General features: G+C 38.6%; 1 protein-coding gene across 2 annotated transcripts in view; it reads left to right on the top strand.

The window, feature by feature from the left end:
* The window catches only part of adarb2 (adenosine deaminase RNA specific B2 (inactive)), a 376,810-nt gene that overhangs the window by 146,328 nt on the left and 206,998 nt on the right, over window positions 1-23,484 (top strand). Inside the window, exon 1 of one of the 2 annotated variants that reach the window (XM_067577591.1) lies at window positions 3,444-3,527. The exons of the other annotated variant lie outside the window; for it this stretch is intronic. The gene's annotated coding sequence lies outside the window, so the exon portion shown is untranslated. Of the gene's footprint in view, window positions 1-3,443; window positions 3,528-23,484 lie in introns of those variants that run through there. 2 annotated transcript variants of the gene reach the window in all.

Here is a 23,484-nt window from a genome sequence, read left to right as displayed (position 1 = left end):
GCAAATGTTAGCATGCTAATACCAAGATGATGAGTATTATACCTGCTAAACATCAGCATACTAGCATTATGATTGTGAGCATGTTAGCATGCAAACATGAGCATTTAGCTCAAGTACACCCTCGCAGAGTCATTATACCATGGCTGTAGACACTTACAGGGATATTTACTAAGGATTTGTGGCCCTTTTCTAGGCGATATGTTTTTGCGCCGTTAAAATGAAAGAAAAATGACACCACTGAATATGGCATGTTTAGTCTCATGTCATATGTATTTTTTGGCATTCCTGTTTAGTGGTGCTTTATTATGGGAGGAGGAAATGAAAATTCATACAAATGACTGCACCTGATTTATCACAATAGGCTGACCACTGCGACAGAGAAAACTGCATCTACAATTTGCCATCAGGGAAAAGCAGTTGTAAAATCTGCACACACACACACACACACACACACACACACACACACAGACACACAGAGGGAGAGAGAGACTACAGGAGTGAGAAAAAGAGAGAGGCTCAGTTTAAAAGACGCATCACAAAGCAGAGCTTTCTGCTCAGCAACACAAAAACACAAGACAAAAGAGCAGGAATGCAACAGTCTTATTTTTCACATGGATTTACCTTTCTGTTTCCTTCTTCTCTCAAGCCTATTTTACCTGACTTTTAATGTTTCACAGCAGCTCCAGTCCAGTGTGATATAATTAAGGCAGCAGCTCCAAAAGTGTCTTCTTCTCTTCAACCAGTTTTCCAAGTTCAGCAGCAGGAAACACTTTTGTTTGTGCTTCATTCCCTTCCAGACATTCGCATAAAAACAGCCCAGCATCAGTACTCACTGTGTGGTTCTTTATGCAAATCAAATGAACTGTGTCTGCACTCATTTACTGTACATTAATACTATTAGTAAAAACCCCTCTAAAAATTGCAGTGATGCAAAAGTTTGCATCCCTGATGTTAATTGCAACAGGCATAATAAATATCCCCCTTAGTCTTGTTAAATGGTAACAAAGCAGCTTTGGAGGATACAGATTTGTGTCACTTGTTCACTGCAAATGCTCTGCTCAGAAGTCAGATCATGAAGTTTGTTTTAACATTGACATACAACTACTTACTCATGAATCTGTCATTATATCTTTAGATTGTGTTTTAGCTCTTAATCCAAGTGCAATGATTGTGTAATCAAGCTGCATTTACATAATGTGAAATGAGTTGAGGGTCTTAAGTTCAAGCATTGAAATGAAGCAGATAAGTATAATACTATGTCAATATCAGGCCTTCATAGCTCCGTGTAGATCTATAAATGTCTGTGGGACAAGACTCCGATGTCCACTACAGCCCTCAGTGCTAATGTTGGTTTAATGTGCAGGACTGTGGCACCAGAGGTATTATTAGGATCCTTATGTCTCCCAAAAAGACAGCATTTGTCTCCTTTGCATTTTCTGCATGGTGAGCACATGAATACAGCAAATCAATACGGAGAATAGCAATCATGAGAAACCGCTGGAGCGTTGGTGAAAAGTGCGGCGCGCCAAGCGGTGCTCACTGTTTAACGGAACATACACGGCCTGCTTAGGCCTTGCTCAATTTATCGACTGCTGCAAGAAATCAACAGTGGCAAGCAGCTTAGCGGCTCTCTCTTCCCATAATAGACTCCATTCGTACAGGCCTTTTATTCTCCGCGCTGCGCCAGGTGACAAATGGACATAATGTCTGCCAGCCTGCCTCTGAATTTATTTGATTTTTTTCTTCCTCCTTCCCCTCCCTGCCCTCCCTTCACTTGTGATCCTCGCTGATATATCTTGACACTCTGAAGTATCCAGAGTAAATTCACTCTGCTTCTATTGCTGTTTATAACCTTCAGGCTGCCAGCAACGATCTGTATATGCACACCACAAACAGCCACTGTCATCCTTGAATAACTTGAGAACACAGAAAGAGGCAGAAAAGGGGTAAAAGAAAAAGAGGCCTGAAGTGTAGAAAAACAATGAAAAGGCTTTTAAAACAAACAATCTGTTAAGAAAAGTTAAGTAAATTACTAAGTCCCATCAATGATTTGAATGTATGTAATAGTAATAGAGTAGCTGGCGTGTGTGTGTGGGTGATAAAACACAAGCAGTGCACTGCATCATCATTTCTGAAACCACAGATGGTAAACTGAATATGAAATTGTTCATATAAATCAGATGACAGTTTGTTTATAGCTACAACAGCAAGTAAATGCATCTTCTCAGAGCGACATAATCTTATTACATATAAACAAATATGTTTACTGCTTTTCAAAAGTTTAGCAAAACACCATCAAGTACTCAGTTTCTTGTTTATACCTTTCTTTTTAAATTAGTAAAGTCGCAATGATCATAATTCCGTGTGAAGATGCAGAGCATTAATAATGAGATCATTTTACTATGGGTGTAAATAAATATTTCAGGCTTAGAAGCCTTGTGTCGGTAATCTATCACCCCACTCCCAAAGATGGGATGCTCCCCGCGGGAAGATAATTTACCAGTTGTGGATCCTGAGCAGCAGATGATCTATACAGTCCTAGAAAAGGTTATTTATCGCTTTCATAATTAAATTTGGTATCTTGGTGGAGGGGCTGTCATGGTATGATTAATCAAGTCCCTCAGTGGCCAGAGCTGGAAAGGGCCAAGTAGCAGGTGTTGCTCGCTCCGGCCTGAAACGCTGCTGCTCTCTGCAGTGAGGACATGCAAACATGACGCTCAGGCTTCTAAAGGTTTGAGCAAAGACAAAGCAGAGAAATAGTATCAAACCACTGGCCTAATGTATAAAATCTTAAGCTTAAAATTTTTACATATCTCAATGATCATTATCAAACATGCTTTATTTTATAGCCCTTTTATTTCCACCTCTCTTTGTCACACTATGCTGGCCCCACAGAATCCTGCATGGTCTAAAGCAGTGGTTTGCAGCCTCAGGGTCAGGACCCCCCAAGTGGTCACAAGATAAATGTAAGGCAGGGGTGCTCAAATACAAGCTGAAAGGTCTGCTTACCAAATTTCCACCTCATCAAAGGACCAGTAAGGCTGTATTACATGATGATATTTAAGTACAAAAACTCCAGAACTCTGCACATGAACAGCATTTCCGTTATTGTGAGACATGACATCTTTGTTGCGTAACCAAGTCCTTCAACTTGGGCATAAAAAGGTGTGATGTCCAGGTGGAGACGCGAGTGTAAGTGTTCATTAATGAGTTCTTCACTGTATTCATTGTTGAAAATGTAATTGATTTTATAATTATTCTGCTGGAGCCTTGATATGATGACTTCAACTGGTTCAGTTTTGTGGTTCTTTGTTTTCTGGGAATAGTTTTGTGCAAAATTGGCATATTTGATGTCATTGTGGTGTTTTACATGACCACTCTTCAAATGAACACATATTCTTCAGTACACTCATGCTTAAACACATTTTAACTGCTAGTTTTTTTTCTGCTTAGTATCAACTGGAACTCCTTCATGCGACAGCAACCTTGCTAACTGCAGCGACCAGCAGGTAGCTGAATGATGACAGGTGAGATGATGTGATAGTGATGTGTCACTCAAAAGTCAGGTTGGCCTGAAATTGTGTTCCTGGTCCTGGCTATAGAGTATGATGTAAGGGGTCTTAGTTTATCAAAATAGTTCCTGATTAAATTTCTGTCCATTAACTTATTAAATAAGTGAATTACTGTTTCAGCTCTAATCTTGTTATTGAATCTGTTGAAAATGCTTTGGATTAATGTAATTAATTAATTTGTCTGTAAAATATTTTTAACAACGGTTAGAAATGCTCATTCACAAGTTGCCAGAGCTTTGATTGACATCTTTAAATTGCTTGTTTTGTTAGAAAAACAGTTCAAAACCCAAAGATATTCAATTTACAACGATAAAAAATAGAGAAATCAGGAAATCCTCACATTGGAGAAGCTGGAACCAGCGAGGATTTGACATTTTTGCCTGAGAAATTACAATCAAATGATTATTGAAAGTGTAGTCCATTCATTTACTCTTTTAGCACTACGGTTGTATATATCAGACACATATTATAAACCATTATCATCCCTCAAAAATAGAAACATGTATTGCCCTCTAGGACCCATTGCCCTACAAGCTCATGTTTTTTCACCTAAGATGGACGAGTATTAGAATGAAAGACATTTCCATTTACTGATTAAATGTCGGCAATAGAAGACACAAAGCAGAGGAAGATGGCATTCTTGTTGTCATCAAGGAGCCTTTTAACCACAATAAAGTGTCTAATGAATATGAATGGGAGCGACTGGTGAATTAAGTAATTAGACTGGACGCACTTTGAAAGGTTGCAGAGAAGCTGCGGTGCCTTGCAGCCACATTAGTGTCACTGTGATGCTTAAAGCTGTGAGACGCCATGTCAGCAGTGTGAGAGGGGATGAACTGACTGTAGGACAACAGAAAGTCAATATCTGTGTTGAGCACAAAATGAACATGGTGTTTAATCCTATGTCCACAACAACAGTCCGCTCCATCACGCTGCTTCAGCCGAGCCGCTGTTCAATTTACCTTCCACTGCCAGCCTGGAGGCAGAGGGAGAAGGTGTGTGGGGTTTATTACCCTCAGCTGTGTGTGTTTCTGTGTGTGTGTGAGCACATGTGATCAGCAGCTATATGGATTACACTCCGCAAAAGCTGTTCCTAGACTTGTTTTGAAAGGGCTGAAATTGGCAGAAGTTGTGAAAAAATGTGACAGCTCTTGTGGGGAGTTGGTCTGATGATCATCGTCTCTCTCCCCTGACAAATGCGATTAAAAGGAGCCGTTATGTAAAGTCGGGATTAGCAAGGTTTTGACAATCTCCGGTAAAAATGGGACAAATTGAGTCCTCGAGCTATACACACCGAGTGTTTATGTTAATCGACGGCAGTACAGTATGTGACCTGAGCTAAGCAATGTGCTTTTAGGTCTTTCATCTTTACGCAGATGCTGCAGTCAGCTACTTGACCAGAATGTTGAAAGTGAACAGGTACAGATGAGGAAAAGATTAGATTTTTCATTTCTGGTTCATCAGCACGTAGTACAGCAGGTTAATAATTACCTGTCATCTGGATCCTGGGAAGTTGTTAGCCTTTACTTTGTGCTAGTAGATGGAATATTGGAAAAGAGTGCTGTTATATGAGTTATGTTGCACACATTAATTTAAAGAATAAACAGTTTGAGGCAGTTCACTCTGTGGTATTAGGAGGTTTTGCAAGCTTTTGTTTTGCATTTTTCTTTTTTTCAGTTTCTCACTGTTCCACATCAAATATACAAATTAAAATGAAATAATTTTTGTGTACCCTAGTGTTACACAAGCTTCAATTAGCCAGATTAGGATTTTTATAATCAACAGACCTAGAGACTTCCTGAATTTCTGTATGATAGATCTGCGACTATCAATATGTGCATATTTTTTAACATACATATCTGCTTCGAGTACACATTATTTTTCTTCATTTCTCATTTTCATCTATAATATTTGCGGTGGTAGAAGAAGTATTCAGATTCTTTACTTGAGTAAATGTAGCGATACCACACTGACAATACTCCATTACAAGTAAAGGGCCTGCATTGAAAATGTTACTTGTAATGTAAAATTGCTAAATGTTATGATACTATTATATATTGGATTATAACTGGTAGATTCATGTGTAAAAAGCATTTTACTGTTGGTAGTGTAATCTAAAACAATGCATCATATTTGATAAATTCACCATATGTTTTAATCTGTACAGTAACTAGTAACCATTGCTGTAATATACATGTATTGCAGTGAAAAATGTCCCTTTGAAGTAGTAGCCTGAAGTAGCATAAAATGGAAATACTCATGTAGGTACATGTACCTTAAATTTGTACTTAAGTACAGTACTTGAGTAAATGTATCCATCACTGATTATTAGATCAATTCCTCTTATTAGAGTTGCACTTAATTATTATTTTCTGTTTTGATTATTGTCTAGATATTTTACTTTGATTAATCCATAATTGTTTAGTATAAAAATAAGAACAAATGCTCATGGCAGATTTTCGGAGCCCAAGCTGATGTTTTCCAGTTCATACTTTAATTAACATTTTAAAAAACTGATGACATTGCTGATTAAAAATAGCTGATAATAATATGAGATGGAGAAGAAGCTGTGCATCTGTAAATGATAAATAACATCAAATTATTCATCGCTTATTAAATTTGAATTTTCTGTCCATCAATAAACTCACTAATTTAGCTGTATCTCTTATATTGCAGCTATATTGTTCCAGATGTATCATGTACCTGTTTTTCTCACACTTTTAACGTCATAACCTTCATTCATTGAGCTGTTTCGTGATACTAACAGTATCTAACTGTGATTTAATAAATCCTACGTTCCTTTGCTGTATGTTTTTACTATTTTCTGTTGAAATCGTGACCGTATATGTTTAGTCTACTATCACTACTTGCTGTTGCAATGGCCCAGTTTCCCCACAGGCCTCATTAAAGTTTCATCCCATATTATCCTGTCTGATGCCCATACAGAGGGTCTCTCTTCTGGTCTGACGTCCACCAACTGCCTCGTATGGTGTTAGTACACCAGAGGGTTGCTTTCCTCTCTGTGTTGTCCTGTGGTTTTATCCCTCTCACCTCTTCACCTGGCTGCTGGCCTGTGGGCTGCCAGCCTCAGATGGTTAATTATCTCTTGTCTGAGGCGTGATCACCTCCCCCGGGGCTCAGCAGCATAACGCTGTATCAGAGGCAGCCTATTGAACATTCTCCCGGCCCACTGGGGTGTCCAACCGCCTGGCTAATAACGATTCATGCAGCTGCCAATCTGGCTGAGCTGTGCCATCAATATTCCTGTCTGCAGAATAACATCAATTAAGAGGCAGGGATCTGAACATTAAGACGCAGGACAAATATCATCCGCTGGGTTGATGTCTTAAATGGCGAGAGCAGACAGCTGATTGTGGAGGCGATATTCTCAACCGGTGTGAGAACCGAGAGAGGGCTGTGTGCCAGCGCTGGCAGGTTCTAACACAGGTGCTTAAAGAAATAGTCGGACATTTTTTCTGGGTTGGCGATCATCTTGTGTTGCCAACTGTGCAGTGAGCTCAACGTTAGTTTGAGGTCGTTTAGGTTAATAAAAGCGAAACCCAAATACTTCAGGGATGATGGGGTTATCATCTGTTGTCTATCGCAGTCTCAGCAGCACTCTCCTGTCTTCTTCCTCTACTCCTGCACCTGGCGTCTGGCTTCTGACACACTCGTATTAGATAAGACTAGGGCTGCAACTAACCGTTATTTTCGTTATTGATTAATCTGCCAATTATTTTAATCGATTAATCAATTCATTGATTAATTGAGAATATCTTCAATTCTTCATGTTTTGTCTGACTAACAGTCCAAAACCTGAAGATATTAATTCATTGTCATATAAGACAAAGAAAACCTGCCAATTGTCACATATGATCAGCTGGAACTAAACATTTGTTGGCACTTTTGCTTGAAAAATGACTGGAACAATTACTTGATTATCACAAAAATTTTTACTATGATTAATTTATTATTAATTGACTAATTGATTAATCGATCGGGAGTTATTGGTTTGTTTGTTGTTGTTGATTTTTAACCTTTATTTAATCAGGGAGGTTTCACTTAGAGGCAGCCTCTCTTTTGCAGGAAAGCCCTGACCTCACTCACTTTAGATCACTTTAGATAAGACCAGCCTTCTTGAAGCTCGGCAGCCAATCAAAATGACAAACGACAACCTCTGACGTGACTATTTTTTTTATCAATTCAAATGTCTCACTAAAAGGGACCACATTAGGAATAGGTAATGACTATGAGTTTCTCTCGTATCATGCCCATCATGTACAATTAGTCTTACAGCCCACTCTCAATATATGCACATTTTTCTTATTTATGGTAAATTTCTATTTTATTTCATTTCATTTATTATTTATTATTTCGAATGTATTTACTTTTGATTATGGTTAATCGGTGTTTAGAAGTTAAAAATGTAAAAAAATGTTTATATCTCTGTAACAGATCACTTGATATTGATATAATTTTTTTAAAAAGTCTTACTAAAAGACATGATGAAATATTGCCAAACACTTTATGATCTTTAAAATATCTATTACTACTTTTGGGGGGAAAAAACAACAAAAACATTACTCAGTAACTTGTAAACTGCTGCTGTTAAAATTCCTGGCACAGACAACAGGGAGCCGTGTTAAGAGTCAGAGGTTGTCTTAATCATGCTGAACAGTGGGATATGCCTCAGAGCCTGTCGCTGTTAATGGCAGCAGCAGTGGGAACAGGGTATGTAGGGAGAGGCTGGCTGAAAACTGGAGGCCCTACAGTGTAGGCCGGGGTTATTATCTGCAATTACCCTGATTACTGAGCCCTTCATTTGAATGACTAAGGTGAAATTCATTTATTATGGAATTACTACTAAACTGAGCTGGACATTAAACAGTCAGTGAGCAAGGCCTAAATTGGAATCTATTTCATAAAGAAACACAGGACAATATGAGTATGATAATGTTATTGACAACAAAGCTCATTCAGTTGAGTGTATTTGATGAGTGAGCGTTACTTCCTCTGTGCTCTGCTTCTCCTTGGTCTAAAACTATTTCACTAAAACACAACAAACACAGCCTCATTGCATTTAATAAAAGCACTTTCATCGCCCTAGTTATGCCATCTGTGAAAGTCAAATTCCCAAATACATAGTTATTGCTAATTCTCCCTGCGTCCTCAGACAAATATTGCTGCTAGGGAGCACCATATCTAGTGATCAATCATATCACCTCTCTGAACCTGCTATGCAATTTATTAAGTGCTGAACAAATGGGCCGGAGCAGGCGAGCGACTGTTCCCAGGGCTGGGGAATGTAAATCTAAGCAGAGTAACAAATTAGTCGGACTTCTCTCTTTTTTTCCTGCTTGCATACTAAAATTGCTGGTGGCAATGCAAAGCAACCCAAGGTAGACATTAAACATGCAAAGGTTATAAGTAGTTGTAGGCAGATAGCCAGAAGTTGTTGCTAGCGATGCATTTTTTAAGAAAACGGTGCTTTACAGGAACTGTTTTACTCCAGTTTTAACAATATCTTTATTTTCTCATCTAATTATGTTTTAATTATAAAAAAGCTCATTTGTGATCACCAACTCCAACAATGTTATTATATAATTGTGTGTATGTGCAGTATGAGGGAATAGAAAAACAATTCCAGAGATATCATAATTGTCAGACATTATATAACAAGAATATGAATGTATAAATTATATAAGAATATATAAAACATAGGCCTACAATGTACTGTGATGTTGTTTGGGCCTTGCTCTGTGTAACCAGATGTTAGTATCAGTCTCCAATGAGCAGATGAGATTGGATTTCTTGTTTCCACAGTCAATATGCAAACACATAAGCCTGTCGCCACACAGAGTGTTGACATGTTGATTACATTAAATGAGAAAATCTTTAATGTTTAATGCCAACAGTTTCAAAATGATTTCTTTCTACAAACTATGATTAATGTTAGGGAAGATTGTTATCGTGGCAAATAAACTAAGGTTAAATGATAAGTTTTGTCACGGTATATTTTGTGATAGTGTATTTTTCTACACCTAAAGCGTCGTATATGTTATTCCTCTGTGCTATAGAGCTCCAGTGTCATCTAAAAACTATTAAAACACATCACCGTTCCTTCATTATGATTACATGGACACTGACTCAATCCCACAAACACCATCCTGCTGTCATAAATACTCACTAGAGCAGCAAATGTGTGACTGAAAATAGTTCTCAACAAATACACTATTTCCTTCTGTTTGAGTAAAGATTGTTAAAAAACTACCTTGCCCACCTTTTTTAGGAAATGACTATGTACTGCAGTGAAACAAACAGGATCTTCAGTCCCTGCAGGGTTTTCATACAGCTGACTCAAAACAACAGGCCGACATCCATCCTGGCTTTCAGGGACGTCTGAACCCGTAACATGTTGGACAGTTTTTTTTTTATTATTAATTGGCACTTAAATGTGTATGTGTTTGTGGTCAAGTAATACATGTGTTCATACAGCGCTGAAATTATTGTTTTGCATACGCCTGACAATGATTTTTGTGATTTTTAATACCTCTTTGAAGTCTCCAAACCTTTTAGCTGTCATGGAAGTGAATGGATTTTCATGCCACTTCTGAAAAACAGTTGCACAAAAGAGTGTACTGGGTAGGCCAGATAAAAGGCAAATTTTAGCTTTTTTATCTGCATTAAGTGCTGAATGTGGCTCAACATTATTAAATACATTCAAGTTTTGTATTCCTATATGTATATCCATATATTTCAAAATACTTAAAGTACAAATATATCTAAATATGTATATTTAAGGCTCAATTACTTTCCTAACATAATGATACCTCTCCACTGTAGACGTGTTCCCTCCAGGATAGTGTAATACACTGTGATTAAGTGAGATGAAATTAATAACTAATGAACTGCATTACAGGCTCAAATATTTTCACATTATTTTACCATTTTGGGTTTAAGCAAGTAATTTGAATTGACTTAATCAATCCAGACATATTACACCAACAGCAATTGCAACTATTTTTTTCTCGGGTACCAATTTGAGACATAATTTACGAACAAAGACAGCAGTCTAAATTGTGGGCAGACTGAGTTGGCTTGTGTTGCAAATCAGGAAAGCAGGTGGCTCATCGCTTTTTTTTTTTTTTTTTTCCCCGCCAGTACTCGTCATGGATGGAAATGGCATCACAAGGCTCTTTCAACATGAATACCAGCCTCATACCGATGCTCCGACCTGGTCGTGAACTTCTCGGTATCTTTGGCAAACAGACGTCCCCCTGAAAATGGCAAAATGTTTGAAATCCCTCTGCTAGATTTCCTCTATGCCATATGAGAGGAGGAGGATTTTTTTTCTTCTCCCCTCAGCATTAACACTCCCCAAACCTCACCTTTTATCTGGTCATTTAAAATTCATAAAGTGTGACTCAATGATTACTTTTACACATACTGCCTTTGACCTCCTGTCACTTAATTATCATAAAGCTGCGCAGAGGAGAACGAGCCATCGCCTCCTCTTTTGTGCCACTGTAATTGCATTCTTAATTTTTGGAGGTGAGGAATACTGATACGGCAGCTCAGACCTGATATCACAGGAGTTACATTGTTGTGGTGGGAGGAGGGATGGGAGGGCTTCTACTGAAAAACAATGAGAGTCAGTCCAGTAAAAATCTACCCTACACCAGAGTCTGCACATACAACTTAATCATTTGTCATGAAGAGGCAAAAGTGTGGCCTGAAGGTTGACTTTGTGGAAACCAGACTGATTGAATTCTGCATCCACGTCGAGTTTGTTACTCTGAGTATGAACCCGAAAATCTGTCAGTTTCCCTGTAAATTTTTCTCTTTCAAGAGTGTCTCTGCAAGATATGTCCTCCAGTAGACGTTACCCAAACAGGTGCTGTTATGAAAGGTCGTAAACGTTCCTCCATTTTCAGCTTCCTATTCCTGTTCTCAACATTCCTATTTGTATTTCCCCCAGACTCAGTTGAAGCAACAGTCATGACAGAAACAGACAAGGCTAAGAGTCTACACAGTGCTAGCAGCTCTGTGAGGCTGTATTGTGTGAGGTACAGTGTTGCTTTGAGCTAAATATTAGCATCAGTATGCTAATAATGCTAATAAGTACGTATAATGTTCACCAGTTTGACATGATAGCATGCTAACATTTGCTAATTAGCACGAAAAGCAAAGTAGGCTGGTGGGATTGTCATTAGTTTTGCAGGTCATATATCAAAGTATTGGAAAGAGCCACAGCCACTCGAGAGCACAAGGTAGAGGAATTAAAGGATAACTGACTTTCACTGATCCTGATGTAGCCACATTGTTTGTTCCAGGTGGCTAATTTCTCTACTTATTTTTGGTCTGATTCAGAGACAAGAATTTGAAATGTTTCATGTAAAAATCACTTTTTGTGTGGAAAACTATAGGAGGCTCGCGCAGTTTGCCCGATATGTTGTTTTGCGCAAGTCCTTGTTTACCCGAATTTCTATAACGAAGCTGGCGAGTGCGAAGTTAGCATGACCCATTGAATTACAATGGCCATGTTCATGGGAAATACACCAGGTTGAAATCAACTGAATTCATCTTCAAGGTCTGTCCAAAAAGTAGCTAGATTTGTCGCTAGGCTCTTTTGTGGGAAAAAAATGATGAAAGTTGCCATTCTTTTAATAATTTTGTTTATGACCAAATACCATCTGGTCTGGGACCTTTGTCGGTACCAATGTTCGGCCCAGATCATCTGGTAATGTGAGGGGTTTATAGATCCAATCTTAAACCTTCACTGTTCGCATACTCAATGGGGGGCCACACTGATAATTGCAAACATGATTGATATTTATGAGTTAAAATCTAGATGATTACGTCACTACATTCCTAGCAGGAAGACAATAGCCAATGAGAGAGACAAATCTACAAGGAGATGGAAGTGTTAGGGGGAGACGGTGTTGCCAAGCAAAAGTAAACATTCTAGCCCTTGAGGCTAAGGTTAGCTAGCATACTACTAATGACAGATAGGTCTATTAAAACTAACTCATCTGCAGTTGTCATTGAAGAACAGACAACCCGTGTGGACCGCATCTCCCCAAATCCAGACTTGTTTAGTCTTCTGCTTTTGTTTTTTCTCACAGCAAAGCATTACTAAAGCAAGTAGTTGCACCATGTCAGTCTCCATTTTGTTTACATCTGCTTCCCCATGAGATCACGAGCGATCATGTGAGATGGTGCATTGCTCCCTCTGGCATGATAATCTTAATAATATCCTGTAGTGTGTGATGCGTCATTATTTTCAAATCTTGTAGTGTGTGCATGTTTGAAATTAGAGAGAAGAACAGCTATGAAGTTTCTCATGTGCAACCTGATTTCAAAATTGGTTAGGATGTTAAAACTCCTGTAGTCTGATCCCGGCTTTACATACAATATTTCTCTTCATAGATCTCAGTTGGCTCTCTTGAGAGACTGTTTAAATGTCAACACTGAAGAGTCCAGTGACTTGTCAACAGATTTCTTTCTTCCTTGACTGCATCTGAAAACAACCATATATCTACTCATGTTTCTTTTTGTACTCTACTGAATATGCAAAGAGTTTTCTCAGACCCTCTCTGCCTGCCTGCTGAGTAGCTGTTGTGTAACAAACTGTTCTGTAGGGCTCTTCAGTTGTTAAAGAAGTTTGAAGAAGAGTTTGCTTTCGGTTTCGTCCTCTCATATATTCCCCGCATCAAAATAGTACCTCTCAAACAGTACAGCTTGCAGCGACCATCAGTAAATCCTATATAACCTTGTCAAGGTCGAGCTTTTGAAGATAACAAGATTCCGTTCTGATAGTCACAACATAGATAAGAAATATACATTTTATAATCAAATATTGATTTTTTTTCTATCTTGTTTTCAAGTGTTTGACATCAAATTGACTTTGCAGGACAGCAAAGACTCATTTATCCACGACCGGGAGGCAGTTAGAGCTGAGTTTAGTGGGAAATACTAGAATAAATGAACGTATTTGATTTGATTGATAATAATGAATACTAATCATATACTCATAGTCCACAAATTTAAACTCTATCGCCCAGCAGGCAGCCAAATGCATGTCAAAGCTCTTGTGAGAGATATAAATAAATATATATGATTTTGTACAGCTTATTTGATCTACCCTGATCACTAAGATACATGTCACAATTATTGTATGTCTCATGTGGCTCTGCTGGTCATCATGAAAAATGATTGATTTGGTATTTTGGCACATAAACAAGGGACATGTGATGCTGGATCAATGAAACCGTCTCTGCATTAGTTTATTCACTATTCATCCAGAAAGTCACTCCCACTCCCACCTAACAGCCATCTTTAATTATTACCTGCATCCATCCATCCTTTCCTCTTCATGTGTTGTAAATAAAAGTGACCTTTTCCATAAAGAAAGTTTTACAGAAGGGGTAGACTCCTGTCTGTGTCACACTTCATCTAACCCTCCAGTGCAACATTAGAAAGGCTCTGAATAGTAGCTGGTCGTTGTTGGTGTCAGCTTTCATGCAATTCAACGTCAGCCATGGCAGCTAGCTGACTTCTGACCGGTACTGGGGGTCAATATTTACATTGTGGAATTCTAAACAAATTCTGGTCCTGTTTCCCTGAAAAAAAATCCCATCTGACTGTGTGTCTGTGTGCACTTGTGTATTTGTATACTGGAGACTATCATATGTACTGAAAGAACAGAGACTTCTCCAAACCTCATTGACGCTTCCATGAAATGGTCCACCTACTTTAATATAATAATTTTTAAAAAATTTTATTGTATAAACAAAGCAGAGTACCAAGATCCACAAATGTAAGTGGCTTAATCTCACATGCAGACCCTCATTCCCAAATCAGAGCTTTAGGGTCAGTTGTACAGCGTCATTCAACAGGTGGAGCCTCAAGTGTAGAAGATCGTCCTGTGTCCAAAAACAATGATCCCATTCCTCAAACCTCTGGAACAACACACCAGAATGGCTACATGCAGTGGTTTTTCCATCTTTATCACTTCAAGCAGTAATAATTTCAGATCAACCCTGTAAAGATGGTCAGAGGTTCCTGTATAACCCCTTCAATGGAGGATATGCTGAAAAGAACAGAATTTAACAATTCTGCGTGGTTGGCATTTTGTTTCCCCCTCAAAGATAGTGTATTTAAGATGTAAGAATTGTTGTCCATCTAAAAAAAAAACCATATTCAAACAAATATGAAAGAATACCATCAGAAATTGACAATAAATGTAAATTAATAATTCATTTTCCTTCTTTTGTAATTCTTTTATGGTGATAAATCTCTGGAATTTCAGGAAAAGCATGATATACTCCCAGGATGTAGCGATTTTAAAATCACAGTAAAACCTTCAAATCCAACTGGTTCTTCATTGGGGAAAGTGGTGTAAGCACAGTATCTTTTCATTGTCAAGCATCTTGCTAGCCAATGTACAGGCATTGAATAATAAACTGGATGTCCTCCGTGCCCACATCAGTTTCTAACAAGATATCAGGAACTGTAATGTCCTTTGTTTCACCGAAACTTGGTTAAATCCTGGAATACCAGACAGCACCATTCAACCAGGGGACTCTTTCTCTGTATACTGATCTGACAGAACAGAGGACTCTTGCAAGACAAATGGAGAAGGCATGTGCTTTATAGTGAATAAGGATTGGTGTGACAGTGGGAATATTAAAATGTTATCACATTTCTGCTCACCTGATCTGGAGTTATTGTCAATCAAATGCAGACTGCACTTTCTACCAAGGGAATATATAGCAGTCATTATCACAGCAGTCTACATCCCACCACGGACAAGTACAGAGGCTGCCCTGTTGGATCTTTGCAAACAGCGATCAGCCCCTACTGTAATCAGATGAGCACTGTGTTTATAAGTAGATGATGAGAAGGAACATGTGAAGAGTGAATAGGTGCACACATGAAATATCTTTAGAGTATTTTAGCTGTCAAAAGAGTGCAGGGAGGGGAAAAAAAGAACTGCAGCTTCAAGTGCTTCGCTAACATAACCAGGCGGCGCTAGGGAAATGGTAATGTAGCCTCCCTGGGTAGATATGGTTTATGTCGAAACAAGACTGTAATCAAGCATGAGGACAGGGTCTAATTACTCATCTCCCCCCTGTCTCTCAGAGATCACATCACTGCACATGAATTACAGGCTTCATGGTGACCCGTCTCTGTCAGGGGCAAGACTCACTCTGACAGCACCTGGGTTACACACACACACACACACACAACTGACAAATACACATAAAATAACACTCTTAAGTTTCATGTATTGTATATGCAGAAATAGAGTAGGCTGCACTGGGGATGTAGTGGAGCGTGAATCTAAGTTTAGTCTATTTTTTCCCCACATATTGAGTTTAGTTTATGCATTGTTGCAAGTATCAATCTGATGCAAATGATGTAAAAGGAGGATCATTTTAAGGATAAAATAGTTGTTGCAGGCCATCCAGCAACCATATTAGAGGTCCTCATCATCTGGGAAATGATAGCTGTAAAAGACTGAGAGTGTCATGAAATGTACAACTTGGCCATCTCAACAGTCTCGGTTCTGTGCAATAAAGAAGTTCACCTCTTACCCCACTAGATCTCTAGACATCAATGTTTATTTACAAAGTATAGAAAGTTAAAATTTTGCATGTAGGTACACTGACAACATCTAAACATCTGATGTGTATTGAGACCTGAGCTAATTTAACACTGTTTTTGTATTCTAATCCTTTCTTCTAAAATTAAGTTAATATACATGCATATGCATCAGCGAAAAGGATTTGTGGGAAATATAAAGACTACATTTTTGAACAAGTTGTGCTGTATGGACAAAAGAAAATTGCAACAAAATGCAATGAAAACAGAAATAGCAAATAAGTCATGATGTACATAAAGCATGTGATTTAAACGTCCTCTGAAGTTTCGAAAACGAAACGAAATAGGACTCATTGACTTTTTCGATGTTTAACTAAACACATTCTCTTCCTCGAACCTTACCCAAGTGTTTTGGTGCAAAACACAATATGAAGGATACATGAACTCTGGTCTCCAGTGTCAAAGTTCTGAGCTTTGTATACTGATCTCCTCTGTATGAGCCATTTAAGGATGTTGCACCTTCTGGATTGGGAAAAAAAAAACATTGTGGGATTCAGGCAGCCATAATGTTTTCTCCAAAACATATCGGCAAATTAGTTGCATATTAATAGATATACGGGATAGTATTGTGCATTTATACAATGTAAACTTGTTAGATAACAATTAAGGATACATCTGTCCAGCGTTTAACTTACAACACTGGTGATGTTTGTGTTCGTAGGCTTCTTTCAAAACATATTGCAACAGCAGATGAAGCCATTCAGTATGGTGGTGGTAATGGAGCACTATAAAAATTCAACCACATGCCCAGATGTCATTTTTGAGACATTTATGTTCCAAATTTATCTGACTGAAATGTCTCTTTAAGGCATTTCTAAGCAAATGATGATAAACCACAGAGATTAGAAAAGAGTGGAAATGTCACTCCAAAATAGCTGCAATGTGGAAGCTTGAATAGATCCACTTAGCGAAACAACCTTTTCCAAGAATCCTTATTTGACTGCAGAATAATCAGCGGGTAGAGACATTTGCTGCATAGATTTTTCTCATGTGGCTCAGATAAACAAGTGTGTTTATTAAATCTAAAACAAATAGTGAACTGACAGTCACCTTTATTCTCAAACATCCTTACACATATGGCTACGCACATGTAAGCAAAGTCACAGTCAGTGGTATACAATCATTGGGAAGTTATAAAAGATATAGTCCCCCTCTTCCTGGATTTAGGTATTTCTATGGTCAGTTGGAAATAAAATAAAACCAGCAGTATAGAACCATTTTGCCTCAGGAACAGCTTTACTTTTTATCCATCAAACATGAACCCAGGCTTTGCATTAGTGTCAGATTGTTGATTGTTGCTATTAGCGTCTCTTTTTCCTTTTCTTTGACAAAAACATAATCAGGAGTGAACAGAACTCCTCATGCACAGCCAGTATTTTCAATCAGGTGCTGGTCGGTCGCAGGAACATCTTCAGGTGAAGATCAAAATTACCCACTGCACACAGAGAAGAAAAGAACTCAAATCCTGTGTTTCATTAAGTCCATAAGGTTCAATTGTAGTCTTATGGACTTAATGAAACACAGGATTTGAATTCTTTTCTGTGACATGAAAATATTAACTTATATCTCTCTCTACAGGTAATTTGGACCCTTAGGGAGAGATGAGCCACTAGGTCCCCTGACACTCACCCTTCCCATTTAGTGGTGTGGAGGGACAGCTGTAGGACTGATAGTCTATTCTTTTAAGGAAATTTAGCTCATCCTATTCAATAAGTTGTTCACGGGAGTTTTTTTTTTTTTTTTAAATTATGTTAAAATCATGTAAAATGGTGTAATTCTTGTAACTCTGTATAGCATTAACCATGCTTTGTTTTTTGAAAATTGTCATTTTGTGTAATATTATTGTTCTTTGTAAAATGCTCATCTTAACACTTTGAAAAAATGAAGACTGTGATAATTAGTTGTGAAACCAAGATGTATTTCACACCTATGAGTACTCATGTAATTTTGCTGAGTGAACCTGAAGAAGCTACAAGCGAAACGTGTTGTTCGCTCCTAATAAAGTCACAGTAAAGTCATTACAGTGTGCGTGGTTAATTTTGATCTTCAAATAATTAGGAATGACTTAAAGTCATTATGTTTTAAATTGTGCAGTTGATGGCTGTCCTCTGACCTCACCGAACATTAGCAAAACACAAAGGTGCAATAAACACACTAGTATTTAGCCAAAAATAAAAGCTTTGCAGCTGTTTCACTACTCAAGTCTTGGCGTCATATCAGAGGTCCATTAAAGAGCTGGCCACATGTAAAAGCCTATTAAAAAATAATAACTCTACAAAATGTTGCAGTTTCTGAATCGTATATGGTGAATTGACTGCTCGCTGAAACCCTCCCCTGACAAGTGATGGTTCAGTTGTAGCTTTGCAACTATAATGAGGCACAGCAAGCCTGTCAAACTTTGGATTTCTATGCATGTTTAAAGTTAGTGCACATTTTAAACTTCTGTAGGGTCTGTAGGGTCACGTCTTTGTCATTAACTTTCCAAAACCAAAGGCACAAGTAGGGATGGATTAAACAGCGTGTTGCTCTAACATAAGCTATAAAGATTAAAATGTTCAGCTAACTAGCTTATTGTCTCCATAGTAATCTAACCCAGAGTCACTCCCAAGGCCAAGGAGCATTTCAAACTACATTATTTTGTGGGGTTACATCCACTATGTAGTATTTCCCAACTGTATGAGAGCTGCTCCTGGATGCTATCAAAGTGTGGGCTAACGTTAGCAGCTTTACCCTACTCTTTATTGGATTTGGGAAGTTTACAGTCCAGCAACCCCAGTAATGCAACATAAGTGAAACATACTGTTTGAAGTTACAGATCATAAATCTAACTTCTATTTTGCTTGTCCAAGTAAGCAGTTATAGGGTTGTTAGAATATTAAGGACCTCTTTACAAGGTTCTCCTTTTTAATTGACTCAAGGTTCTTGAGTCAGCTTGAAACATTAAAAAGTCACCTGCAGATGGCCAACTAACTCATAACTCAATAAGTGAGACAAACCACGGTAAAGGACGCCTTAATAAATGGACTTGTGACCACTGAAGTGCTGATGTGGTTCTTCATTGGCGAGTGCATTGGCAAAGAAGGAATTGTTGGATACAATGTTTAAATATTGGACTGCCTTTTTTTCCTTTTGCACTTCTAATCACCACATTCTCATCAACCTGCACCAAATTTTCAGTTAATAAACAGATGTCTATAATTTGAGAAGTAAAAAAGAGAAAGAGGGGCAGCTGTGGCTCAGGGGGTAGAGCGAGTCATCCACTAATCAGAAGATCAGCGGTTCGATGGCTGTGCCATCAGTGTGTGAATGTGTGTGAATGATTAGCAACTAATGTTGATGCAGCTTCTACTACAGTAGCACTCATCACCCATTTAATGCTAAAGAATATTTATAGTATAGTATTTTACATTCAATTAAGCATAAAGACATTTGGGCTTAGTATCTACTGTAGGTATAATATCTGATATCACATGTAAATGTTTGTGCAGACATGTGTTATTGGAAATGTTTCCCTGACAGCTGTTGAAAAAAATAAATACACAGATGTCCACACACACACACACACACACACACACATACCCGTAGCCCTCCCCTCGCTTCCCTTGCTGAGATTGATTTACCTTTGTGTCCCAGGCCTGTCGTTATCACGGGCCTCTCAGACAGGCCTGCTATGATAGCTCAGGGAAAGTGGGACGGAGGTGGCAGCAGGCGCATGATGGAGAAGAGCTTCTTATCACCGATGGAGAGATCAATCATTCTTACACTGAGAGAAAGAGAGGGAGGGAGAGAAAAAGAGAGAGGAGAGTTTGGTCTCTTTTTCCTACCTAAACACTGTAAGAGCTTAAACATCATTACTGATAAAAACAGACTGTCGGGCTCATGTATGATTCCATAGTTCAGCTTTACCATAAATCTGCTGTGGCCTCAAAATGATGCATTTTTCACATGTAATGTTAGAGCACATAACATTAACACAACATGAACAGTTGCAGGAAGGGATCGAGTAGCATTTGTACAGCAAAGCATTAAACCATTTGCTGTAGTGACCAGAGCCATATCTTCAGCTAATAAGTTAACTTACTGTAGGTTACAAGTTATATCCTCCATAGTCTTTTTAAGGCTCCAGCTGTGGACATTTGAGAGGTAAGCAACAGGGATCTTCTGCTGAAGATTTCCTGACCTTTTTGTTTGTTTCAGGCGGTTGTACTAATTTGTAGTGTTAGGTGCTTGTAATAGTCATCATCGTCTTTGAATCTGGTTCCATACAGCAGACTGCACAACTTTTTACGGTGCAAGCATTGCATTTTTGTCAGATCTTTGACATTTGTTCTTCTTCACCATCGCTGGGTTTCAGCCACTGTGTTTTGTTAACTTACATTGCGAGCATTTTTATTGTTACTGTGGATCTCCCCACTAATGCAAACACAGCAGAATTGTTGCAAGAATTAATATCGCAAAATTATTTATTAGCTCAAATTTAGACAACAGAAGAAGCAGGACTGATAGAGCTGATGGTTACACCAGCAAGCAGGATCCAGAACATGCTCAGTACAGTTTATAGACGGAGGTAAATGTGTAACAAATGACAAATGAATTGGCCATTAGTCTGTACAGCAGCAGGAATCCAACCCAAAAGCACATATGGCACTCCATGGCCAGCACTCTGGACAGCGCTCTTTACTTTACTCACCATTATTTCCAGCAATCTGTGCAATCTAATTGATTTTCAGCCCAGGTGTTGACTGTGTGAAGGGTTTTGACAGATTTACAGTCTTCCTTATTCATATGTGTGTGCTGTTCCTCTTCAGCATGAGACGCTCTTTATGCAGTGTGGACAAACAATTCATGAACTGACCTATCAAGTCTCTTTATATGACAAGCATTAGCCTCATGTAGTGTTTTTCCCAGTGAAACATGTCAGAATATGATAAAGATAGCATATCTCCCCTCTTCTCACCTGTTATAAGCTGTACTGTTTTCCAGGCTGAAAGTAGCTGTCAGATAATAGCGTTTAAGAGCCTGACCAGTAGTTAAATCATGAGCAATTTCTGTCTGAAATCACTGTGATCTGAGAGCTAACTATAGTGCTATGGAGACCTAAGTATCCTCATACATACATAATGACCATTTAATCTATACGGTGCATGGACCTAGCAATTTCACTGATTCACTATGACATATGATGTAATGCCACATAAAATCTAAGCTTTGTTGCAGTTACTCAAGTCTAAAGTGAAGGCATTATTGATCTTGTAATTTCTGGACAGTGGATATACTAAATGGCCCTGTTTTCTATTTAACTATAATTATGGCTCTTGTTTGCAGGGGGAAAGTAAAAGTCTATTGACAGAACATTGTATTATTTCATTATTTCATTTTTTCTACAATGTGTGGAAGCAATATTCAGTAATACTTTGAGTTGTAGCCACTCAGTTAAGTTTAATTATTCTTTGTAAGTATAAAATATTATTATCAAGCATTTCTGCTCCTTGAATGTTAAAAGTCCAGGGAGTGCTTTGTTATTTGTTGCCAACGCACTTTGTTAGCTTGGTGCAGTTGACTCAGTTCCACCTACCTAATGCTGGCAAACAATGAAAGCCCACCAGTGACACATTTGGAGATACACAATGAAGAGGCAGATGGCCTCTGCTGATGACCAGGATGTTTGTATGATATTTCATCTGCAGCCTTTCTCACAAGCTAATGGAATCTTTTCTGAGGAAGACTTTCTGGATTTTAAAGCCGTGATGTTCCCCAACAGCTTTTTCAGCTTTTGGGACATATACACTATTGTTAATTTTTTATCCGTGCCCTTGATGGCTTGTATGTGTATATAGGTACCTCTATATGTCCTTGTTTATTCCATAAACAATAGTCAAGATCATTTGTAGCCTGTATCTGTAGCACTGCCCATAAAGCCTGTCGCTGCCTCGCTTGTCTCACTCCAAGTATAGACATTCCCGCATTTAAAGCCAAATGATTGCAATTTGGGTCTTATTTTCATATCTTACACCATCATTTCTATCAGTTATGACTACATTATACTCACCAAAGTCATTTCAGAGATCTGGGAACATGGAGACATTGCTGCATCAAAGTCCTATTGGCCAAGAAACAGAAGCTTTTGGACGATCATTCAAGTCAGTTTTATTTATATAGCCCCAAATCACAATAACAAACTGCTTTACAATCTGCACAGAATGTGACACCCTCTACCCACATGTCCCTGTTTGGACGAAGAAGAACAAAATTTATAATATTGTAAGGACTTTGTAATGTGAAAATGATATATAAAAACCTTTTAATGTCAGTCTTTGGGGCAGCATCCATGAATAAGAAGAGAGAAGACATTTCAGCATTGAGAAATAACTTCAACACTCTCTCGCCCCCTCTTCAGATTTTGCTGCAGATGAATAAGACCAGCTTATTGTCCAATATTGTTTCTCACTGTCAGTGCCGCCCAGCTGTTTATGCAGTCTACAAACATTACTGTGCTTTGAGAGTTGGAGCCAAATGTGGAAGGACACAACGCCCAAGGGTGATTTGTTTAACTTTGAAAGGTTCTTTGGTTTGTGTTAGATTTGCTGGGAGCTACGCAGCAGCAGATCATCTAGCCTGTTCTCCCAAGTGGGTAGCAGCCAACAGAGCCTGGGCGATGCGCGTGGGTAGAGAGGAAAAAGATAACCCCACCAGGGACTAAACGACAGTCCTCATTTAGACAGCGCCAGGCAGGGCAGCCATTTAACAACACAGAAACAAAAACTCCATTAGATAATCTTTTTTTTTCCATGTCTCCCTCTTTTACCCTCTTGGGAGTGTAATGTTGTTCTCTAACCAGCAGAGAATGAGTTAGATGTATCTCATGAATCATATTAGAGCGCCTTTAATCCTCTAAAGTGAGGGTCTCGGGAGGGTGAGGTTGCAGACGAGGAAGCACAAACTAGAAGTAGATGAAAACAGATGGGGAGGGAAAAAAAGCCTCACACTAAACCAGGTAGAAGAAAAGATAAGTCTGCAGAGCTGGGGTGCTGTCCTGCAAGCTGTCAATCTGCACAGCTGGATGTTGCCTTTTCCCTATGAGGTTATGGGTAAAGAGAGCGTAGATAGGACCGCTTCCTTCCTTCCTCATCCATCCCTGCTAATCCAGCCTAAGCACTTAACCAAAGAGGTGCGGTGGAGATCACCTGGGTCTGTGGGGGATCAAAGCCGCTTCAGCGAAAATAAGAGAAGTCTTGAGGAGGGAAAA

Source organism: Thunnus thynnus, chromosome 21, assembly GCF_963924715.1.
Source record: "Thunnus thynnus chromosome 21, fThuThy2.1, whole genome shotgun sequence".
Taxonomy (NCBI): Eukaryota; Metazoa; Chordata; class Actinopteri; order Scombriformes; family Scombridae; genus Thunnus; species Thunnus thynnus.
This window is presented reverse-complemented; position numbering and strand designations above follow the sequence as displayed.